Below are 9,519 nucleotides of genomic sequence, written 5' to 3' on the forward strand. Positions count from 1 at the left end.
AAGCTTGTCAAAGCTGCTGGCTTTACAACTCCTGCCTTTTCATCTAGTGGATTCTGAATTTGCAGAATGTGCTGTACCACAATGGCAGGTTCTTAGTCACAATTTTTTTTTCACGTAAGGCTATTCACTATAAAAATATTCTCCCCATAGCGGCCATTTGCAATGTGATATTGGCATGAAGAGAGATAGAACAACGCTCTGTTTAATGCTACTAGCGAGTTAGTGTGCTATTGTGTGCTATTCTTTTGTCAGTGTAGAATATTAGTTTAGTGTGAATCTAGTAAAAGTTCAGTGTGAGTGTAGTATGACTATTCTCTGCCTTTTGGCTAAGATCAAGTGTAGTACCTGTTCTTATCAGTTGCCAAAGGATGCGCTGAAGCACCTCCTAAATGGGGAGGGTGGATGCAAATCCAATGGCGTGATTGCACCTGGAAGGACGGTTTCGGTAGGGGCTGGTGGATTTCTACGCTCTGGCCAAGCTGGTGTCGGTGTAAGTGCTGTCTCTGCTGAAGATCCGGTGGGAGGAGCTGGTGGAACCCTGTATTTGAGACGGGGAAAAGCATGCAAATCCGCCGGGTTGAGGGGGTCCTAGAAGGGCTAGCACCGGGACGCTGTAAGAAAAATGGCTTCCTTGAGAAAACCTGGAAGGGGCTCTCTCCCGGCAGGATGGAGGGCTGCACTGACCCTGTCGGGGGGTTGGATTAGGAACTTGAAAGCCTATGGTGCATGTGCCCTTGGAGTGGCAGTCCAGGGGTATCTGAGAATCACTGTGAGTGAGGGTCACTTTGATTTAAAGATACCACGGTCAGTGCACCAGATCACGCTTCTTTTTAGCACCTGCCTCCTAGGCTGGGCCTTTTGGCTGGTACCGGAGGAATTTTTTATTCCTGGTCATTGTATTGCACAATGGCCACTTCTTTCAATCTCCTCTCCACTATCTCTCTCCCCACTTTATTATTATTTATCCTTATGTTGTCACTTTTTGTATTTTTATGTTGTGTACACAGTGTGATGAGTAGGGTGCTTGTCCTCGGGCCTGCCCTGAAAGTCTTGTGGACACGGTCTTCTGGCCTGGTTCGCCCTCTCTCATGGGGTCTCCCTTCGGGGGAGCCCCACCAAGTACTTGGGTGGGTCTGTTTCGGCAGACCCTCCAGAAAAAGGGGTCCTTCTGGCTTCGGCTGGTCAGACCAAGTGCCCTGTTCCCTGTCAGGAGCCTTACGCCCCTGACAGGGAACAGGGTCCTCTGATTTTAGAGGGCTAGTGTACCCGCTGCACGTATTTGTCGCACCTCTTTATGTTGTGCACATTTTTTTGGCACCGGGTGAGTTTTTTGAGTGTGTTACACACGCCATGGACTTAAAAAAATAAATAAAAAATTACTATTCATTGTTACTTTAGTGTCAGTTTAATTTGCCAGGGCAGGTTTCCTGCAGTATATATCAGTGCGTTACTGCAGGTTTAATGCAGTATATTTCTTTTTTTTATATAATTTTTTATTAAACTTCAAAAAGCGGGCTGAACCCCATCATTACATCAATATTATTTTTTTGCAAAGGGAAGGGGAGAGGGGCGGAAAGGGTAACAAGTTATAGAAAGAGAGGAAAATGAGAAGTATTGCGAAACCAGGACAAAGAAGGGAGGAGGGGGGGATGGTGGGGTTTCTATCCATCGCTCTCTCAACTCTTTGATATAGTCTAATTAAGTAGAAGAGACGAAATGTAATATCCTGTAACGTAATTCATTAAATAAATAAAGAATTAAAAAAAAAAAAAATAACATAAAGGGAAATTAAGTTCTAATCAAAAGAACATATTCAGTAATTTAACAAAAAGGCACATATATAATAGTGCAGAATTATCATTACATAGAATCCTATATTGACATATTAATCATTGATTCTGGCCATATTATTAATTAGGATAGCAGAACTGAAGGATGAGAAGACTGGGGGCCACCAACGCAGTATATTTAAATGCATTAGTGCAAGTTTACCACAGTATATTGTAGTGTGTCAGTGCAGTTTTACTGCAGTATATTGTAGTGTGTCAGTGCAGTTTTACTGCAGTATATTGTAGTGTGTCAGTGCAGTTTTACTGCAGTATATTGTAGTGTATCAGTGGAGAGTGTCTGTGTAGTGAATACTCAAGTTACAAGTACACCAAACACCACTTTCCATGGATTGAAGTGCATCAATGTACACATTTACACATCTTTATTACATTTTGTTAATAAGCCCCCCATCATGTCTGGGAGGCCATCAAGGAGAGGCAGACGTTCCAATGGCACTATAAGGGAGCCAGCAGCGTATGTGTCCACAGGCAAAGGTGGATGTTGTTTGTCCCCAACCAGGGCATCATTTCCTCTGTTTAGTGATGTTGTCCATGCCATCCAGCCACTGTATGCAGAAGAGGTGGTGGACTGGCTTAGTAAACCATCCTCATCCTCCGTCATCCAAGCAGAGACTAGTGTGCAGTCCACTGCAGCTGCCAGAGGGGCCTCCTTGTCCACAACTACTCCTGCCATAGCCCCAGCATAAGGCATGGAGGAGTCAGCTGAGTTATATGAGCACATTGTCAGACACTTGCTCCTTGATGATGCACAGCCTTTACTTGATTCAGATGTTGGTTCTGAGGTTGAGGAAGGTAGGAACATGAGCCTACAGAGAGGGGAGAACACTGGTACACACATTGGCAGTCATGTTATCCCAACCGCAGCATATTGCCAAGTTGTCTCCAGTTATAATGATGAGGTCACTGACGTGACTTGGGTGCCAGATAGCATAGAGGAGGAAAGTGAGGGTGAGGTACAACCCCAAAGAGGCAGCCATCATGAAGGAGTAGAGAGCAACTACCCTATTTCACCAGATTGTGGAGCTGTTATCTCCTGGCCCACTTCCCACAGCTCAGCTATTTGGGCCTTATTTAGCACTGTTGCAATTTGCCTTAAAGTACATCAAGCACGGCAAAAGCACCAGCCATTTGGGTACCACGTGCTTGACAAGGCATTTAACCTCCCACCCCTCAGCAAGTGCACCTGAAAGCCACACAAATGGGACGCAATTCTGCTCCTTCCCACTCCTCACCTTTACAGTCTACCCCCGCTATACCTCATGACCTCTCCGCAGCCTCCACTCACAGGGATGATGGTATAGCGCAGGGTGTCCCAGGTCCTTGCAGCACATTTGCCAGTAACACACCAACATAGATTATAGCAGGCAAATTTCTCTATTCCATCTGCTGCAGCGAGAAAAAAAATACAGTCACTGCCACCCACATGTCCAGCATCTAAATTCAAGCTTGTCAAAGCTGCTGGCTTTACAAATCCTGCCTTTCCCTCCTATGGATTCTGAATTTGCAGAATGTGCTGTACCACAATGGCAGGTTCCAGCCACAATTTTTTTTCACGTAAGGCGTTTCCAGCTCTACCATCATGTGGAAAGCAATGTTGTGGCATTGGTGAGCCATGCAGTCAGCCGCAAGGTCCATGTTACTGCTGACAAGTGGTCCAGCAAGCATGGTCAGGGACAATATATTTTGTTCACAGCACACTGCGTAACTCGGCTTGCAACTCAGAAGGATGCAAGACAGGGCTCAGTGCTGCAGTTTGTTGTGCCGCCACATCTCCATACAGCTAGTAGTGGTGATGCAGGATTTGTCAGCTCCTAGGCCACCTAGTTATGTCACCTGGTGCCCCCATCCCCTAGTGACATCACTGACCCAGCATGTCACATGCACTTACCTATTTAAGAACTTTCAGTTGGAGTAGCAGGCATTCGACAGTCAGCCTTCCTCATGGGCAGAGAATTTTTTTCCTGTTTTCTAGTCCCCCGGTGTGGCGGGCGATGCGAAATATGATGGATCTACATCGGGGGACATTGTTTTCTATTTTTTCTAATAAATGAAATGTCTAAAAGTGGGGGGGGGGGGTGGATCTTGTTAAAGAGGGCTTCCAGATTCCGATAAGCCCCCCGTCTGCAGACCCCCACAGCTACTGTCATGGTTGTCAGGAAGAGGCCCTTGTCCCCATCAATAAGGGGACAAGGTGCTTTGTGGTGGGGGGCAGAGCCCCAAAGCAACCCCCATGTTGAGGGCATTAGGGGGGGGGGAGACGAGTCAGCCTGCCAGGCTACGTGCTTGTATAAGGGTCTGGTACAGATTTTGGTGGGGATCCTACGCCATTTTTTTTATTTCGGCGTTCTTTCCAATTTGTGTTTGAAGGCAATTCTTTTTTTTTTTTTTTTTTACATTCAGCTGTGGATCTTGCTGACAGCTTATGATTCATTTGTTGTTAAGGATCCGGAGGCCGGGTTCCTGACCCCGCTCTTTAACAACCTATTTAGTGTGCGCTCAGCAGGCGAACATCCCACCAAGCGCACATAAAATTTGGGTGTTCAGGGAACACATGAACAGGCGTTGTTTGGTCTGAACTGATGCTCGGCCTAAACCACTCGTCCATTCCTAATAATAATTTGATAATATCCTCAAACTTTGCAAACTTAAACAGAAAGTGATAATGAGGGAGGAGTCAATAACCCAATGATGGAGGTCTTCAGGATCAGTCCAGTCTTCATCTTGATTGTTCTCCCCTCATCCTCACTCTCTGACCTCTGGTGGGGCTCAGCCCGGCTGTTATTCATGACTAAATCATGGACTGAATAAGGAAGTGCAGGACTTCTTGTGTTGGGAAGATGGCAATGAGTGATAGAGGGGGTGGGGACACTCGTCCTATAATCCCCTCATCACTGTCACTCCTATAAAAGACAGTTCTTGTTGTTTCCTCACTCTCTGACTAAGGTCCATGAATAAAGAAATGATCTGGTAGGAGATCAGAGGAGCCATTTACTAGTTACCTTGAGGGGGAATTGTAAGATCCTCAGAGACAAAGCTACCTGATGTGGGCGGGGTCCTGGTTTAGGGGAACCAATCAGCTCATGTCTAGTAATAATCTTTGTATTTCTATTTTAGTAGATGGACGGGAGATGAAGAAAACCACAGAGGATTGTCTCACTTTGTCTCCAGACTGTAAAGTAGAAGATGAGGACATCACACAGTATAGTCCAGGAGAAAACCCGACTACCTCAAATGTCCATCCGGCACCACACAGTGTAGATGGACCATCATATTCCTCTTATCCTGAGGAACCTCAGACTGTGCGGGACGGTGCCAGACCATCGTATTCCTCTTATCCTGAGGAACCTCAGACTGTGAGGGACGGTGCCGGACCATCGTATTCCTCTTATCCCGAGGAACCTCAGACTGTGCGGGGCGGTGCCGTCCTTCCAACAGAGAAGAGCTTTTCCTGTACTGAGTGCGGGAAGTGTTTCCATTATAAATCCAAACTTAATAGGCATAAACGATCTCACATGGGAGAAAAGCCGCATTCCTGTCCTGAGTGCGGGAAGTGTTTTTCAGAGAAGTCCAGTCTTTCCAAACATAATCGGTCTTACACAGGGGGTGAGCAATTTTCCTGTCCTGAGTGTGGGAAATGTTTTTCAAGGAAATGCAGTCTTTCCATACATCAGAGATTGCATGTGAGTGGAAAACCATATTCCTGTCCTGAGTGCGGGAAATGTTTTTCAGACAAGTCTAATCTTTACACACATCAGAGATCTCACACAGGGGAAAAGCCGTACTCCTGTCCTAAGTGCGGGAAATGTTTTTCAGTGAAGTCCCATCTTAACAGACATCAGAGATCTCACACAGGGGAGAAGCCATATTCCTGTCATGAGTGCGGGAAATGTTTTTCACAGAAGACCAATCTTTACACACATAAGAGATCTCACACGGGGCAGAAGCCATTTTCGTGTCCTGAGTGCGGGAAATGTTTTTCAGTGAAGTCCAATCTTAACAGACATCAGAGATCTCACACGGGGGAGAAGTCACTTTCCTGTCATGAGTGAGGGAATTGTTCCTCACTGACGTCCTGTCTTCCTGTACATCAGGGATCCCACATGTTTCCTGTCCTGAGTGTGGGAAATGTTTTTCAGTAAAGTACATTCTTTACAGACATCAGAGATCTCACACGGGGGAGAAGCTGCATTTCTGTCCTGAGTGAGGGAATTGTTCCTCACTGAAGTCCTGCCTTCCTGTACATCAGGGATCCCACACAACCCTCGAGGTGTATTAGTGAGTGCGGGAAATGTCTTGTATATGAATGTTGCTGGACATCACAGCTCTCATGTGGGGAAGAAGCACACCCTGATATACACCTCAGATATACTCCATGGCTGATCTTCATCATGTAAGAAACACTTCATAAGGAGATCAGAGATCACCAAAGACATGGATGAAGTGTTGTACCGTGTTGGCCTTTCATAGCAGTATAAAAAAATTGAGTCATTGCCTTTCTGTAACATACAGCACTGTTATTGATTGCCAACTGTTAATTAACCACAAGATGGCAGTGTTCTTCAGGTTAGTTATTACGGATTTCAATATAGTAAAGCACAGGATTCTTGAACTTGTGTGCTGATAGTAGGACTTCTCTCCCCAGACATACTGAAACAGACTACATTTCCCAGAAGAGAGCAGAAGGGAAGCAGCATATATAAAGAAAAGCCCAGGGAGTTCTGGGATAAGAAAGAAGGAGACTGTGAGAGGGGAGGATGTGTGGGAGAGCAGAGTGCCGATCCAGTAGGCCTCAGACTGGATCTGACTGAACCAGAGAGCCCAGAAGAGAGTTCCCAGAGCGCTGATCGTAGTGAGGAGCAGGATAGTTGGTCCTGCCTGCAGGTAGACTGGGTCTTTGCCAGCAGCACCACTATCTCTGCAGGAGGAAAGGAGGCCCCCGAGCAACAGGGCCATAGTTCTGCACTGCTACTCTCCAGGGGAGGGTTCCTAACCCGTACCACACCATTGTGCACTACAAGTTCATAAGTAGTTGTCAGTTATTTTTAGTCTAGGATTCCTGCAAAACAGGCTGCCACATAGGAACACAGAGTTTGTAGTCCAAATTGTGCTGTGGTCTATCCATATCAGTGGCCCACTCAAGTGCCACATACCATCTATCAACTTCAATAGACTTTGTTTACCTGATTGGCAGGAACTGAAGAAAATTATATTGCCCCAAGTCCTTCCTACACAAAGAAGCAATAAGTTGGACCCACCAAGTTCCTCACTTGGATATACTTCTGCTAAACCTTACTCCCACCCTTCTTCAGTTTGGATAACCTCCATACCTTTGTTGAACAAAGTTAAACTCCTAGTTGTGTTGACTTTACTAAAGGGGAACTCTCCCTGAAGTGACTGTTGGAAGAGAACATGTTATATCATATATTTCTGGATTTTTACTGTCTGATTAATAAAGCCATTTGGCCTTTTGTAAGTATTCTTGGAATGTCAGTAAAGCGAGTTTACCCAGCAGAGTGTGTGCAACTGAAGAATGCTCATCAGAATTTTTATCTGGAGAGAGGATTCACGCAGACCACCTGGTGATGGGGCGTAGGAGAACCTTGCCTCACACCACCTGGTGATGGGAAGATTAAAGTGCCCAATTGTCATGCCTGCAAGCAGAGCTTCAAAAGCCCAATTGTTGCTGGAATGTTGACCTGGGTCAAGTTCGGTGTTCATAGACTGCCCCCTTGTGGTAGAGAATAATTTCCTTCCTGGAAGATGTTCAGGGGAATAATATTTCTTTATCGTACATCACGGGACACAGAGAAGCATAGTAATTACTATGTGGGTTATAGAGAGTACCTTCAGGTGTGGACACTGGCACGCCCTTAAGGCAAGAAGTTCCCTCCCCTATATAACCCCTCCCATACCGGGAGTACCTCAGTTTTTTGCCAGTGTCTAAGGTGTTGGTCACGAGTGAACATGTGCTCCAAGGAGCTCCACTGGGGGATCCATATTGGATGTAAAAAGCCTCCATAAAAACCGGATCCGTCCAAAGTGCTTCTGAGCCAAAGTGGACGGTACCCGGGCCCCGGTTAAGAAGAACGGGGTTTGGCCTGTAATGCTTCTCTTTGAGAGCTGGATCCTGGTTATTCAGTACTTTGGTCAATTTCCTAATACCAAAAGTCTACTGACAGGGTGCGATATGGGTCCAGGGGTGTGGTGTTTCTGTCCATGGACCCCGGTCCCTGAAGGTCTATAGACGCTGCTCTCCGTGATGGGTGAAGATTGGACTGTCTGTTTATGCAGAGTCCTGCAGCGTTGGATCAGGTAAGTGAAGGTGCTTCAGGACTTGGTCCTAGGAGTAACCTTCCTTTATTTGAGCCATTATGTTTGCCTAAAGCTATCTGTCTGTGCTTCTCCTATATGGTCCTGTGTGTTGTGGGGAGGAGGGGTATCTCTAGTCAGGTAGTTAGCCCCTCCTGTGCAGGTTAAAAGCAGAAAAAGTTGTCCAAAATGTTTGGCTTCACTTGGCTTACCTGGTCCTCACATGGAGCTGCGGTGTTCCATCCTCATGCATGAGCGCGTTGCGTCATGCGCGCGCGACATTGATGTGTCTTAGGCGCACGCGCGCGCGCAAATGAACTTTTTTGTACGCTGCTTCGGTGCGCACGAATGTGCGCGGCGTGATCCGTGAGATGCGTGTGACGACATGTGCGCGCGTGCGGCTACGTGTGCGCGCGTAGCCTCGTGGTACACGCCTAACAGCGGCGCGCGCATGCGCGCAGGGGGTCTATCTCAGCTGTTCTCTATGAGACTTCAGATTACAGGACAGAGCAGGTCAGGTGATTACACCTAGTCCTTATATGCTCCAGTCCACCTAACTGGTTCTGGCTGACGGTGGACACAGAGATCTTGTGCACATACTTTCAGTATTTGGTACTGGTGGTGGACAGTGACATCTGCTTAAGGCGCATAGTGGGCTCTGCACCTTGCCAACCATCAAATAGCAGCGTCAGTGCTGGTCTATAGGTTCGCAAGTAGTTGCAACTATTGTGAGTACCTCAGCTTTATCATGGCTAAAGGCTCAGGGACTAGAAGCAAAAAAGCAAAGGGATCGCCATCTGGCTCAGAGGATCTCGGGCATGCTCCTGCGGCTGCTCCTGATAAATTGGAGGAGGCCCAGGGTGAACCATCAGGGCTGTCAGATGCCTGTTCTGCCCTTGTCCCACCTGCTCCAGTTTTTGTGACACAGGAGGCTCTGGCCTCAGCTATGGGGGGTCTGGAGCAGAGATTAGCGACCTTGATTGCATCCTCTCTCTCAAGGGAAAAACGCACAAGGTCCCCCTCTCCCTCTGAGGAGTCCCTCGATTTGGGGCATGCATCCTCAGAAGAGGTTGATTTACCCTCTGGAGATCTGGCAGAAGGTCAGTTGGAAGTAGTGGACTCTGAGGATTCCACTTTGGGAGAACCCTTTTCGGCGTCACAATCCGAAAAATTGTTGGTCCAGTCCCTCACTGAGATGGTCCGTTCGGCCTTCAAGTTGCCACTTTCAGAGCCAGCTTCAAGTGCAGTCTCATCTTTAGGCTCCTTAAAAGCTCCTCAAGCTAATTATTCCTTCCCGGTTCACCCCCTGCTGGAAGGGCTTATCTACTGTACAAGGATTGGGAACATCCAGATAGATATT

General features: G+C 46.9%; 1 pseudogene; it reads left to right on the forward strand.

Annotated features, from left to right (window-relative positions):
- The first annotated feature begins 304 nt into the window (after positions 1–304).
- LOC120921757 lies at positions 305–415 on the forward strand (annotated as a pseudogene).
- The last annotated feature ends 9,104 nt before the right edge of the window (positions 416–9,519 follow it).

The sequence above is a fragment of the Rana temporaria genome (genome assembly GCF_905171775.1).
Source record: "Rana temporaria chromosome 4 unlocalized genomic scaffold, aRanTem1.1 chr4e, whole genome shotgun sequence".
NCBI lineage: Eukaryota > Metazoa > Chordata > Amphibia > Anura > Ranidae > Rana > Rana temporaria.